Below are 12,378 nucleotides of genomic sequence, written 5' to 3'. Positions count from 1 at the left end.
GTACTAATGGAGTGACCTAGAAATCTGAGCTTCTGGGGCCCATAAATTGTCCAAGCAATTACTCAGCTGTGAGGCATTTTCAGTGTTGGATCTTGTGCTTATTGAGGCCAAAGACCTTATGCAGATTTCCATGACTAACCTGAGCCCCCCACATATTCAGTCTCAAAATCTAATGGCAAGTGTAGACCATGTTGACCCTACTCTCTGCTTTTGGATGGAAAAAAACCTGAAACATGAGCTTGCTTATAGGTAGAAAGTTACATCTTCTCATAGTCAGTGTAAATATGTCAAATGGAACATGCTTAAAGCTTATGTTAGTGAGCAGTCTTGTCTTGTGCCCGTATTTCCAAGTGTGTGGCTGTCCTAGGTTAGAACCCTTGGGGAGGGCTGGCTTTTGGTAAGAACAGAGTTGTTTTTGATAAAATCTCTTGATGACTTTCTCTGCCACAGCTTTGCTGTTTCCTCGTAGGGAACTGGATGGGAAGGATGTAAATATGCTACATACCATTGCTTAATCCATCATTTGGGTGTCACAGTCCAAGGTAACAGCTGCCAAGTGATGTGGAACACTTGAAAGTGACCATCTGCTTACTTCGCCATTGTAATGGTGCACTAAATGCATGTGCTGCCTTGGAGTTTATAATGTGAATTAATGTATTTCGTGTCCTCTGCTCTGGCTGACATGTATAAAAGGTTCAATGGTGATGTGTATATTTGGTCACTTGTATTCCATGTACCAGTATTGTAATGAATGTAACATTAATGCTTCGTTAAATGTAAAAATTTAAAGAAAATGTCTGTTTCATATGTTGAATATACCAGCATTTTCAAAGTAGGGACTGGCACTTTTGGAAAGCCAGAGAGAGGGGGGGTCATCAGAGGGGAACTGGGACTCAATATTAACCTCTGAACACATTCTGATTGGGTGACCTTGGTCCACAGAGAAAATGTTGACTTGCAATGGTGGAGTTCCATCCACCATCCAGGAGTTTGGTTTGTCATCCAGGAGTTCTCCTTCCTAGAGAAATCACAGGTCCAGTCCCAAGCCCTTCTCTTATCTTCATCATCATCATTATCATCATCATCATCATCATCATCATCTTCCTCCTCCGCAGATCCTAACGCCCGGGTCTTAACGTCTCAGGCTCTCACTCCCTGAGGTATTTCTCCGCCGCTGTGTCCCGGCCCGAGCTCGGGGAGCCGCGGTTCTTCTCCGTGGGCTACGTGGACGATCAGCAGTTCGTGGGCTTTGACAGCGACAGCGAGAGTCAGAGGCAGGAGCCGCGGGCGCCGTGGATGGAGCAGCTGGAGCCTGACTACTGGGAGCGGAACACGCGCATCTCCAGGGCGAACGCACAGAGTTCCCGAGTGACCCTGCGGAACATGCGCAGCTACTACAACCAGAGCGAGGGCGGTGCGTGACGTGGGCCGGGGCGGAGTGGGGGGAGGGCCGCGTCCGAGCCGCCCCACGGTCACCTGAGGCCCGTACTGGGGACACGGGAGTCGGGGGGTTCCCGAGGCTGGAGGACCCGGGTGAGGGGTGGGTCAAGGAATCAGCGCACGGTGGGGAAAGTCTGGCCGAGCTAACCCGAACCGGGGACGGGGCAGGGTCCACATCTTCCAGACCATGTACGGCTGCGAGGTTTCCCCCGACGTCACCTTCAAGCGAGGTTTTTTTCAACACGCCTACGACGGGCACGACTACCTCTCCCTGGACACGGAGACCTACACGTGGACGGCGTCGGTGCCCCAGGCTCTGAACTCCAAGCGCAAGTGGAGGCGGAGAGGAGCATAGTAGAGGGATATAAAGCCTATCTGGAGGAGACGTGCGTGCTGTGGCTGAAGAAGTACCTGAAATGGGGAAGGAGACGCTGAAGAAGGCAGGTACTGCCAGGCACAGCCGTACATTGTCCCTGCAGCCTCAGCCCAGGGCTCCAGATCCGCCGGCACCCCTTTGTACTCCAGGGCCAGCATTGTGGGGTGTTCCCTCTGCCCCCACCTTGTCCTTGTGCCCCTGGAGGGGAGCGGGGGGAAGGGAGAGCCTGAAAATGGCTCTGACCTTTATATCTCCAGATCCGCCCTCTACCGAGTGACCACCACACTGCCCCCAATGGGAAGTGACCCTGCGGTGCCGGGCCCAGGACTTCTACCCTGCCGACATCTCCCTGACTTGGCTGAGGGATGGGAGGAACAACTCCAGGACACAGAGTTCATTGAGACCAGCCCTGCAGGAGACGGGACCTTCCAGAAGTGGGCAGGTGTGGATGTGACCTCGGGCCAGGAAGGGAAATATACCTGCCGAGTTCAGCACGAGGGACTGCCTGAGCCCCTCACCCTGAAGTGGGGTAAGCACCATGAGGGGCTGGGAAAGGCCATCCCCATACCCCCAAAAGACCAGAGGGAGGTGGAGTGACTGGGGAGAGATGAGAGAGGGGTTAGTGAATCTCAGGCCAGAAAAGGATCAGAACCTCTCACTTCCCCTTTTCATTTCAGAGCCAGAGTCCTCATCCCCCTGGCTCATTATGGGGGGTGTTGCTTTTGTCCTCCCCGTTGCACTCATTGCTGGAGTTGGGATCTGGAGGAAGAAGACTTCAGGTGGGCAGACCTGGGAGGGGGTTCTTGGGGAGCAGCCACCATGGGGATCCTGGCTTCCCCTGACCTGCAGCTTGTCTTTCTGTCCCCAAGTCCTCTCTTTCCCATCTAAGGGACTATTAGATGGGCCCTGACTGTACATGAACAAATCCCCAACCACAAACCATTTTCTGGAGGATGCCTGGCAGGGATATAACAGGCTGGCCGAGTGGGGAATCTACTTCACACTCAGATCAGAGATGAATATGAGGATCTCTGCCAGAGGGCCCCCCCACTGGGGACTTTAGACCAGCATTGGGAACCCCTGGAGATGAGCCTGGAGGTGGGGAAGTGCCCATTTGGGGGCCTCTTTTCTCTCTTCCGGTTGGGTCCAGAGGCTGGACTGGAGTGGGGGAATGGGGTGCAGTCCCAGTTGTAATTTGTTGTGTCTCCAAGACAAACCAGTGAACTCCTGAGACCTTGGTGTGGTCTTCTCTCCTGGATTCCTCACTGGAAATTTTTTCTTCTCCAGGTGGAAAAGGAGGGGACTATGTTCCTGCTACAGGTAAGTGAAGGGTTGATGTGGAGGATAGAAGGAAGGGCCAGCCCATGGTATCCTAGGGACCTGAGCAATGGGAAGGCAGAGGAAAGGCTTAGGCCAGTAGCCTTCCCTTGGTGTCCCCTTCCCTTCCCATATCCAAGTTCTAGGATGTATGTCCCTGACTGGGTCGTTTCCCTCCTTTATCTCCAGGCAATGAGAGTGCACAGGGGTCAGATGTGTCCCCTACAGCCAAAGGTAAGACTGGGGACCTGGAAGGAGAGAGGGGCTGGGGTAAAGGGGCCAAGCAAACAGGAGGGTGGCTGAGAGGTTGGGCTGAGGGTTGGATGGGTGGTAAGGCAGGCCCTTCAGAATGAAGAGAAGCTGATATACCAAAATACAGTTAAAATGGGTTCATGATTTAGATATAAAGGCTGATACTATAAGCAAACTGGGAGAGCAAGGAATAGTTTACCTATCAGATCTATGGAGAACAGAAGAATTCATGACCAAACAAGAGATAGAGATCATTACAAAAAGCAAAATGGATAATTTTGATTACATTAAATTGAAAAGTTTTTGCACAAACAAAAACCAATGCATCTAAAATTAGAAGGAAGGTAGAAAATTGGGAAAGAATTTTTACAACCAGTCTCTCTGATAAGGGCCTCATTTCTAAAATATATAGAGAATTAAGTTAAATTTATAAGAATACAAAGCATTCCCCAATTGATAAATGGTCAAAGGATATGAACAGACAGTTCTCAGATGAAGAAATTAAAGCCATCTATAGTCATATGAAAAAATGCTCTAAAAAATTATTGATTAGAGAAGTGCAAATCAAAACAACTCTGAGGTATCATATCACACCTATCAGATTGGCCAACATGACAAAGCAGGAAAATGATAAATGTTGGAGAAGATGTGGGAAAATTGGAACACTAATACATTGTTGGTGGAGTTGTGAAATGATCCAACCATTTTGGAAAACAATTTGGAACTATGCCCAAAGGGCTGCAAAAATGTGCATACCCTTTGATCCAGCAATAGCACTTCTAGGGCTATATCCCAGAGAGATCAAACAAATGGGAAAAGGACCCACATGTACAAAAATATTCATAGCAGCTCTTTTTGTGGTGGCAAAGAATTGGAAATTGAGAAGATGCCCATCAATTGGGGAATGGCTGAGCAAGTTGTGGTATATGAATGTAATGGAATACTATTGTGCTATAAGAAATGATGAACAAGTGGGCTTCAGAAAAACCTGGAAAGACTTGTATAGTCTAATGTTGAGTGAAGTGAGCAGAACCGAGAGAACATTGTACACAGCAACAGCCACGTTGTGCCATGACTAGTATTGATAAACTTGACCATTCCCAGCAGTACAAGGATCTAAGATGTCTCCACAGGCCTTGTGATGGAAAACGCTATCCACATCCAAAGAAAGAACTATGGAAGTTGAATTGCTATTTTTTTCTCTTCTGTTGAGTTTTGTTTCCTCCTGATGGTTCCTCCTATTGGCTTTAATTTTTACTTACAACACCACTAATGTGAAAATATGTTTAATAGGATTGTAAATGTATAGCCTATATCAGATTGTGCGCCGTCTTGGTCTTGGGTAGGGTGGTGGGGAGGAAGGGGGAGAAAAAATTTTAAACTTAAAAGCATATGGAAGTGATTATTGATGAATCAAAATAAATTAATAAAATTCCAAAAAAAAAAAAAAGAATGAAGAGAGACTGGAGGCCAGAGGGGATGTGGAGAATCTCCCTGAATCTGTCTTTCCTTCTTCAGGTTGAGAGAATTGCCTGGTGTGGGCCTGAGGAAGAAAACAAGTCTCCAGTCCCTGTGTTGTTGCTGTGGACCCCTGGCTTCTCTCCCAGCACTGGCCCCTGGGATCCTCCCTGGACTCTACTGGCCCAAGCCCAGGGAAGCATCATTAGGGCCCTCACTCTGTTCTTTGAGGCCTCCCTCCCCACCTTCTTTCTTTCTGCCTGTGTCACTCTTCAGGGAGACAACCAGCAGTGAGGGCCAGAGAGCTTTGGTAGTGAACCCTCCTTCACACATGATATTGCACTGACCTGGGAGCTTTGTCTGACTGCACACACAGCCTAACAAATTGTTATTCTTGAGTCCTCAGCTTTTCTCCACAGTCTCCATCTGAGTGGGGGACTTTGGGGGACAGGATGACAATGTGGAGATGTTACGGCTGTATGAAGGGGAAATAAAGTTTGGAGACGTCTGAGAATCCTTTTATTTGCTCTTCTGAGTCTGTGAGTACAGGTGGGGGCTGGGACCAAGAGGGGAAGGCGCCTGGGGGAGGGCTGGTGTAGTGAACATGGTGAGAGTGCAGACGCTCGCCTTTGCCTTGTACTGCTCGGGTGCACTTGTGGACATGGTATATTCAGACTTGTTCCAGGCTTCAGACAGAGCCCAGACTGCGTACTCCTCTTGGAAATGGAACGATGCCCAAGCAGGCTATTGGCCCATAGGCGGCCCCTCAGCATGGACTTTCAGGGAGTTGCAGTTCTCTCTGTTTTGTTGCCATTTTCCTCCCGCCTCATGTGTGTGTCCCTGCTTTTCTTTCATTGCAGGGGCCTCCCTAAGGGCTTCTGTGGCCTCTGCTCAGGGCCCTTCCAGGACCCTGGGGCTCCATCTCTGTTGGTGATGGTCACTGTAGGGAGTGACTGCCTGGTACCCCTTATAGATGGTCTCAGAGTAGGGACTTTTCTTCCTTCTGAGGAAGGGAAGTTTCCCCTTTGAAGTTAATGAAGGAGGGAATATCTAGTTTCTAAATAGAAAGAAGTCCCTGCCCCTTCTGCATCTCCCTGGAGTCCCTAACTGTACAGTTGATTGATCTCCACCTATGACTTCTCTCCTCCCCCACTCTCCTTTCCCCTTTGGAATGATCTACTGTGTTGGGAACATTTGCCTTTCCCTCTTTCGTTCTGCCCTGGTATTTCTTTCCAAAAAAAGGGCAATGTTTTAATTATTTATATTTCTCTCCCATCTTTCAATCACCATTTCAACTTAGCATCGGACAATTGGACAGTTGTATTTTCCTCACCCCAGGCTGTCCACGTTTTGCTCCCTTGTTCTAAAATCCCTGGTGTGGAAGTTTCTGTTATCATTAATTGATCTAAGGAAGGCAGTCCCGCAGTGGTAGAAGCAGCAGAGACTTAGGCCCTACTGTCACCTAGCTGATGTGTGATAATTAAGAGAAAATATTCGCTACAGATATGTCAGGTCAGATCCTGGGTCATGCTGGACAGTTGTTGCTCATACCATGCTGAATAATTAGCACGTAGTTTTTGTCCCAGAAGGTTGGAGGCCTCTCTCTGAGCATCCTCTTCTCCCAAGAAGGCCCTGAGTTTTGTGCTAATAAGCAGGTGGACAATCTCCCTTGGGCTGTAAGCCATCTTATCCCTTGGCCAGACAGGATTTGGGGCCCTGGGGTTGAAATAGGGAAAAAGCTTCAAGGGAGTGGAGCCATCTTCTTTGAGCCTGAAGCTTCCTCTTGCCTTGGTCATCCAGTTGTGAAGGGTTGTACATGGAGGACTTGTCTTTTCTCACAAGACTTCCTGTCCCCGTGTGCCTTACAAGGAGCCAGACAAAAAATACTGCTTTTATATCTCTGATGAAAAATTAGTTCACTGAAATATGAAACTTCCTTCATAGAACTGGAGTTGCTTTTCCGGCCCTGTCTCCAAACTCTGTGACCCCCAGAGTCCAGCCTTTGAAATCCCCCCTCTTAACCATCACAGGTGTCCATAAGCAGGAGGGGCTGCTCCAGGAGGCCTGGCCTTGGAGGGACTGAGTGACCAACCCTTGTGGGCTTTGTTAGAGTGTGATTCAATGCAGGTGTAGGTTTGACCAGAGGGCTCAAATACACAGCCTGCTGCCTGGCTGCAATGTTCTGGAATGCTTTGGAAGCAGATTAAAGAGTAGTTGGCAGATATTTAACAAAGACATGAAAATATAATAAAGTAGGTAATATTTCATTTTAAACTAAAGCAGTATATGGCCTGCAGTGATCCTTAAGTAGAGATATGTGAGTCCCACTCCTACTTGGGGGCAGCCAGGTGGTACAATGGATGTAGTACAGGGACCAGAGTCAGGAGACTCATCTTCCTGTGTTCAAATGTGGCCTCAGACACTTACTAGCTGCGTGACCCTGGGCAATTTACTCAACTCTGTTTGTCTCAGTTTTCTCATCTGTAAAGTGAGCTGGAGGGGCAGCTAGGTGGTGCAGTGGATAGAGCACTGGCCCTAGATTCAGGAGGACCTGAGTTCAAATCCAGATTCAGACATGTAGCACTTACTAGCTGTGTGACCCTAGGCAAGTCACTTAACCCCATTGCCTAGCCAAAAAAAAAAAAATGAGCTGCAGAAGGAAATGGCAAAGTGCTCCAGTAGAAAAGCCCAAAAGGGGGCACAGAGTGTTGGACACACCTGAATAACAACAACAAATTTTCATTAAAGTTTGGCATCACTGGTTTGACATCGCAGAGCTGACCTCTGAAGGCCCAAATGACTCTCAGATTCTGTGATGCTTATTTTCCCCTACTCATGGTGTGTTCGTATCAAGGAGTTCGCTGGCCCTTTGGTGCTACCCCCTCAACACACATAGAACCATGGAAGGATGTTGAGACTGCCCATTGGGAACAATTGTTGGGTAACATCCTTCTAGAGTCACATGTGTGTGTGCTGGGGTCAGGATCTGACAAACCAAGGCCTTCCCATCCCAAACCTGAGCTTGCCCTATAAACACCTTGGCTTTGCCTTCTTCCTTTCCTAACAGTCTCCCTGTAGTTCATAGGTTCAAAGCAAGAGATCTGGCTTCTTATTACCCTTAATATCGCTGACAATGCAAATGTAATTCTCATTTTACTGATAAAGAAACTGAGGCAGAGAGAGGCTCAGTGAGGTGCTGAGAGCCACACACCCAATGGAAGCCAGAGTTAGAGATTGACCTCAGATCTTCCACTCCACCATGGGGCCTCCCAAGCCCAACACTCCAAATCCTGGCAGCAACCCTGGATGAAGCCTGGCCTGGATAGACCTGTGAAGGTCTGCCTTTGAAACCTTCCTTCTGTATCTCCAGTTAATCCCTTAAATGTTGATACCTCATTCTGTAGCTCTCCCTCTCCTGAATCCCCTGTTTCTAGCAGGGATCTTCCCTGGAATCTCCTGACAAAGGCATAAGCAGGATGGGAGGGGAGGGGAGGCATCCCTGTGTGTCACAGCCATGTGCTTCCAGCTCCTGTGTTTGCAGCCCCTGAGCCTCAATGGCATGCCTGAAACCAACCCCCTGGCTCTGTCCAAAGTTAGGGGAATATTAAAGCAGCAGATGAATTGCATTTTCATAGGCATTCAAGTGAGGCAAAATTGGGGCTCCCTTTCATCATTTGCAGCAGAAAGTTGGTCTAAATTTCAAGGTAGCAAAGTGGCCCAGTCAATGGAGCCTCTAACTTAGAGTCAGGAAGACCCGAGTTCAAATCCCATCTCAGACAGTTAACAGCTTTGTGACCCTAAGCAGGTCACTTACTTCTCACCTGAGGTTTCTGTGTCTGTAAGATGGGACTCATAATAGCACCTTCCTCCCAGGACTGGTGTGAAGATCACATGAGATCATATTTACAAAGTGCTTTGCAAAGCTTGTTATAGAAATACTAGCTGTTACTATAATTGCTTTCAAGCACTAGTTGCTATGATTCTGCCAATTCCAAACAGTCATTCAATCAGCATGATACTCATTGAACTGATGACTTTCATCCCATCCCTTCAGAACCCTAAGAATTGCTCCTTGTTTGAAGGAGACTTCAGTTTTTTATCTCCTAAGCGGGACACTCCTTCCACCCAGTGGATTTTCATGGTATTACGGGATTTAGAATTACAGTATATTCTCCCTTCTAAAATGATGTGTGTGAAGAGGGGAGGTAGGGGGTACAGCCCTCTGATAAACCAGAGCCTGAAGCCTTCAGACTTCCTGGTGAGCTTGAGGACTTCACAGGATCGTCAATCTAGAGTCTGAGGGGGCCTCCCAGGCCATCTGGTCCAGCTGCTTAGGGCAGCACCTAGTCCATAGTAGACCCAAGAAATGCTACTGGCCTGACTCCAATCCCCAAATCCATTCCTCTGATCTCTAGGACTTCTCTATGAAAAGTACAATCTGCTTGATAATTACTGAAAACTTTATTATTCAGTGGAACAATGATAAATAACAAGTTATTGAAGGAAGATTCTGGAAATAGAGGGTGTTTCAGCTGCTTTCTGGGTCACTGGCAGATTACACACACACATATACGGAACAACAGTAAACAACAGAGGGTCATGATTAGATGAAGCTTATGAAGTCCAGGCTAGGTCAGCCATGGGCATTCAGAGAAGCTAGTCTGGGATACCCAGGGAAGGCTTCCCAGTGGAAAGGGGACTTCAGCTTCAGAGTACAAGTTATATTTATCTATGTCAGGGGCTTTTCACCTGGAGTACACTGACCCCTGACTTTCAGGGGGTCTGTGAACTTGGATGGGAAAAATACATCTTAATTTCACCTAACTTGTAATTGAAATGTAATCAGTCCTTTGACTACCAAATTTTTAAAAACCACACTAGCATTCTGGGAAGGCATTTATTAAAAGCTTCACCAGATGACACACAAACCAATTAAGATGCCCTGATGTAGGTTATAGATGGGACAGCAAGAGAGTGGTCAGGGAACATGTCATTAGGTGAATGTAAGTATATCAATTTTTGGTCAAGTTAAAGATGCCAGTATCATCATATTGGCCAAGTCTTTTTAGATAAATTATATCAGCATTTTACATACATAGGTATGAATCCTTTAGACTATAACAATATTGAGAACTAGATTTGTATCAGAATGATAAGGGAAATGCAACTGTTGGGCACCCTTAGGTACTTTCCACATATATGAGTGTGTGCGTGTGCATGAGCAGGTATGTATATACACACCCATACCTATGTAAGCATATATATGTATGAGAGACAATACCTACTAATCCATCAATTCATCAATGAGAGTTATGAAGCTGCCTGTATCCTTGGACCCTGCAATAGCACAACTAGGTCTATTTCCAAAGATGACTGGGGGGAAAGGAAAAGAACCTTTGTCTTCTAAAGTATTTGTAGCCACTCTCTTTTTTGGTGACAAAGAACTAGGAATCAGGGGATGCCCATCAATTGGGGAATGGCCAAATAAGTTGTGGTATATGATTGTGATGGAATACTATTATGCTTTAAGAAATAATGAAAACAGGGAAAGACTTGCAGGAAATAATGAAGAGTAAAGGGCTCCTCTTATGTCCAGGTGGAAACTTGTCTGGTCAGCAGGGCAAGGCAGGTGACTCCAAAGAAGGCACCAAGCTGGAGGAGCCACAACTCCCTGTGGATGGGATCTTAGGTGCCCTTAGGTCACCATGAAGCTACCTGGAGGGAGACAAAGGCCAATCAAATCCTAGGGACAGCTTTGTTGCCTTTTAGGAGAAACTAATCCTTGTTTTGGGGAAACCAGAAACTCCTGGTTCTGTCACACACCACCCCCAAAGACCCACAGATCTTCTAGAGGGCCTTCCATCATTTCCTGACTTTCAGGATTTGATTGGACAATTGTCCTGGCCCAGGGAATACAAGAACTGAAGAAAAACTACTTTGCCTCAAGATGAGGAGGATGAAAAAAGCTTGAAATTCTAGACTTTCTCCTTTTCCTTTGGATGAACTGAGCTTCAGATCTTCATGATCTAGATCTGATGTCAAATACTGCTGGAACCACATTAAAATGTAATTGGGAAATATTTTACAAAATAAAGATGCAATAAAACATAAATAATGTTAATATGTGGTTTTTCTAAGCCAATGTGCAGCCCAGAGAACCTTACCTACAGAGCCTGGCAGGTAGCAAGTGCTTATTAATTAACTGAGTGACTGTTTATAGTGTAACTAGTCAAGGAACTGACTATGAATGTGATAAATAGGAGATGTTTCAAGGCTCCCGCAGAAGAGATTAGATGACACTTGGTGAACACTTCCTGATGGGGGAGGGGGAATGGGAGTTAGGAGCTAGCTGTCAGACCCTAGGCCTAGAGGCAAAGAGGAGGGAAGTGAGAAGGGCACTTTAAAGAGAATGAAGATCTTTAGGTAAGAACATTTTGACCAGGAAGAAAACACTCCTGGAAGACATAGATGCTGTGTCTACTTCCCTAGACTTTTTCCCTTCTGTGCATTGTCCTTATGATTCCAGTTGACTGTGGCGAAGGCTTCGCTTCTGAGGTCCAGAGGACCATGGCATGTGGTCCCAATGACTTATTGGCAGCAGCCTGCCTTCCCCACCAGTGCCCCTCAAGCCCTCTTGACTTCAGCCAAACTGTCCTATTCATCATCCCTCCACCAAGGAGCAGAGAACCCGAGGTCAATTCTCTTTCTGCTACTAATGTTAGGATTTGGGCAAATCCTATCACTTCTCGGGACCTCATCTTCCTAACTGTAAAGAAGGGGTTTTAATCTCTAAAGTCCTTGTAAGGATCCTGTATGATCCATGGGGCATCACAGGTAGAGGAAAGGGAAAATTTTTCTTCTAAAAGGGCCAGCCCCTCCCTCATACTGAGAGTAAGGGGTAGAGATCCCCTTCACCTGGACATGAGAGGAGCCCCATCCAGAAAAGTGTCACTCTGTCCTTGGTGTACATCCTCACTGCGTTGCGACAAAGTCAACCTTTCTTTAAGTGTTCAATGGTTTGTGAGGGCCTCATTTCATCCCAACATTGAACCTGAACTATCAGCTCCCTGTTGTTAAGCACACCCCTACAAGAGGAGAGGGTCAGTTACTGAATATCTTTGGGAAACAAGGACTCCAGGAGAGTGCAGGGAATCACTGGAAAGGAAGAAAAGACCAAAGACAGGCCTTTTGTCCCATTTATTTTCCCTATGACCTCCTTCTCCCATCATCTCATCCCTTTGTCCTCACTCAGAGTGTACCTAGTGAACTGGGCTCTGTACAAGCTGAACAAGGCAACACCAACCAAGCTGTGGCCTGGCATCTGGCTTAGTCACTGATGCCTAGCCTGCAGCTGACAGGAACCCATTGTAGCTTATTTTTTTGTAATTTTTATGTATTTTATTTTGAATTTGTGAAATAAAACAAGCATTTACATAGCATAATTGGATTTTAAAAAAACAACAGATGATTGCACATGAAACTGCAAATCTATTATGTACAACTTGCTATTCCTAGTAAATATAATAAAGTTATCA

The 12,378-nt window shown here is 46.7% G+C and overlaps 1 pseudogene across 1 annotated transcript; it reads left to right on the top strand.

Annotated features, from left to right (window-relative positions):
* Positions 1-1,122: 1,122 nt before the first annotated feature.
* LOC110202407 (class I histocompatibility antigen, Gogo-OKO alpha chain-like) lies at positions 1,123-5,357 on the top strand (annotated as a pseudogene). The gene is made up of 7 exons (XR_013486539.1): positions 1,123-1,418; positions 1,609-1,884; positions 2,074-2,345; positions 2,494-2,595; positions 3,104-3,136; positions 3,323-3,367; positions 4,904-5,357. The product of XR_013486539.1 is annotated as a class I histocompatibility antigen, Gogo-OKO alpha chain-like (transcript).
* The last annotated feature ends 7,021 nt before the right edge of the window (positions 5,358-12,378 follow it).

Source organism: Phascolarctos cinereus, unplaced genomic scaffold (genome assembly GCF_003287225.1).
Source record: "Phascolarctos cinereus isolate Bilbo 61053 unplaced genomic scaffold, phaCin_HiC Scaffold_4;HRSCAF=312, whole genome shotgun sequence".
NCBI lineage: Eukaryota > Metazoa > Chordata > Mammalia > Diprotodontia > Phascolarctidae > Phascolarctos > Phascolarctos cinereus.
This window is presented reverse-complemented; position numbering and strand designations above follow the sequence as displayed.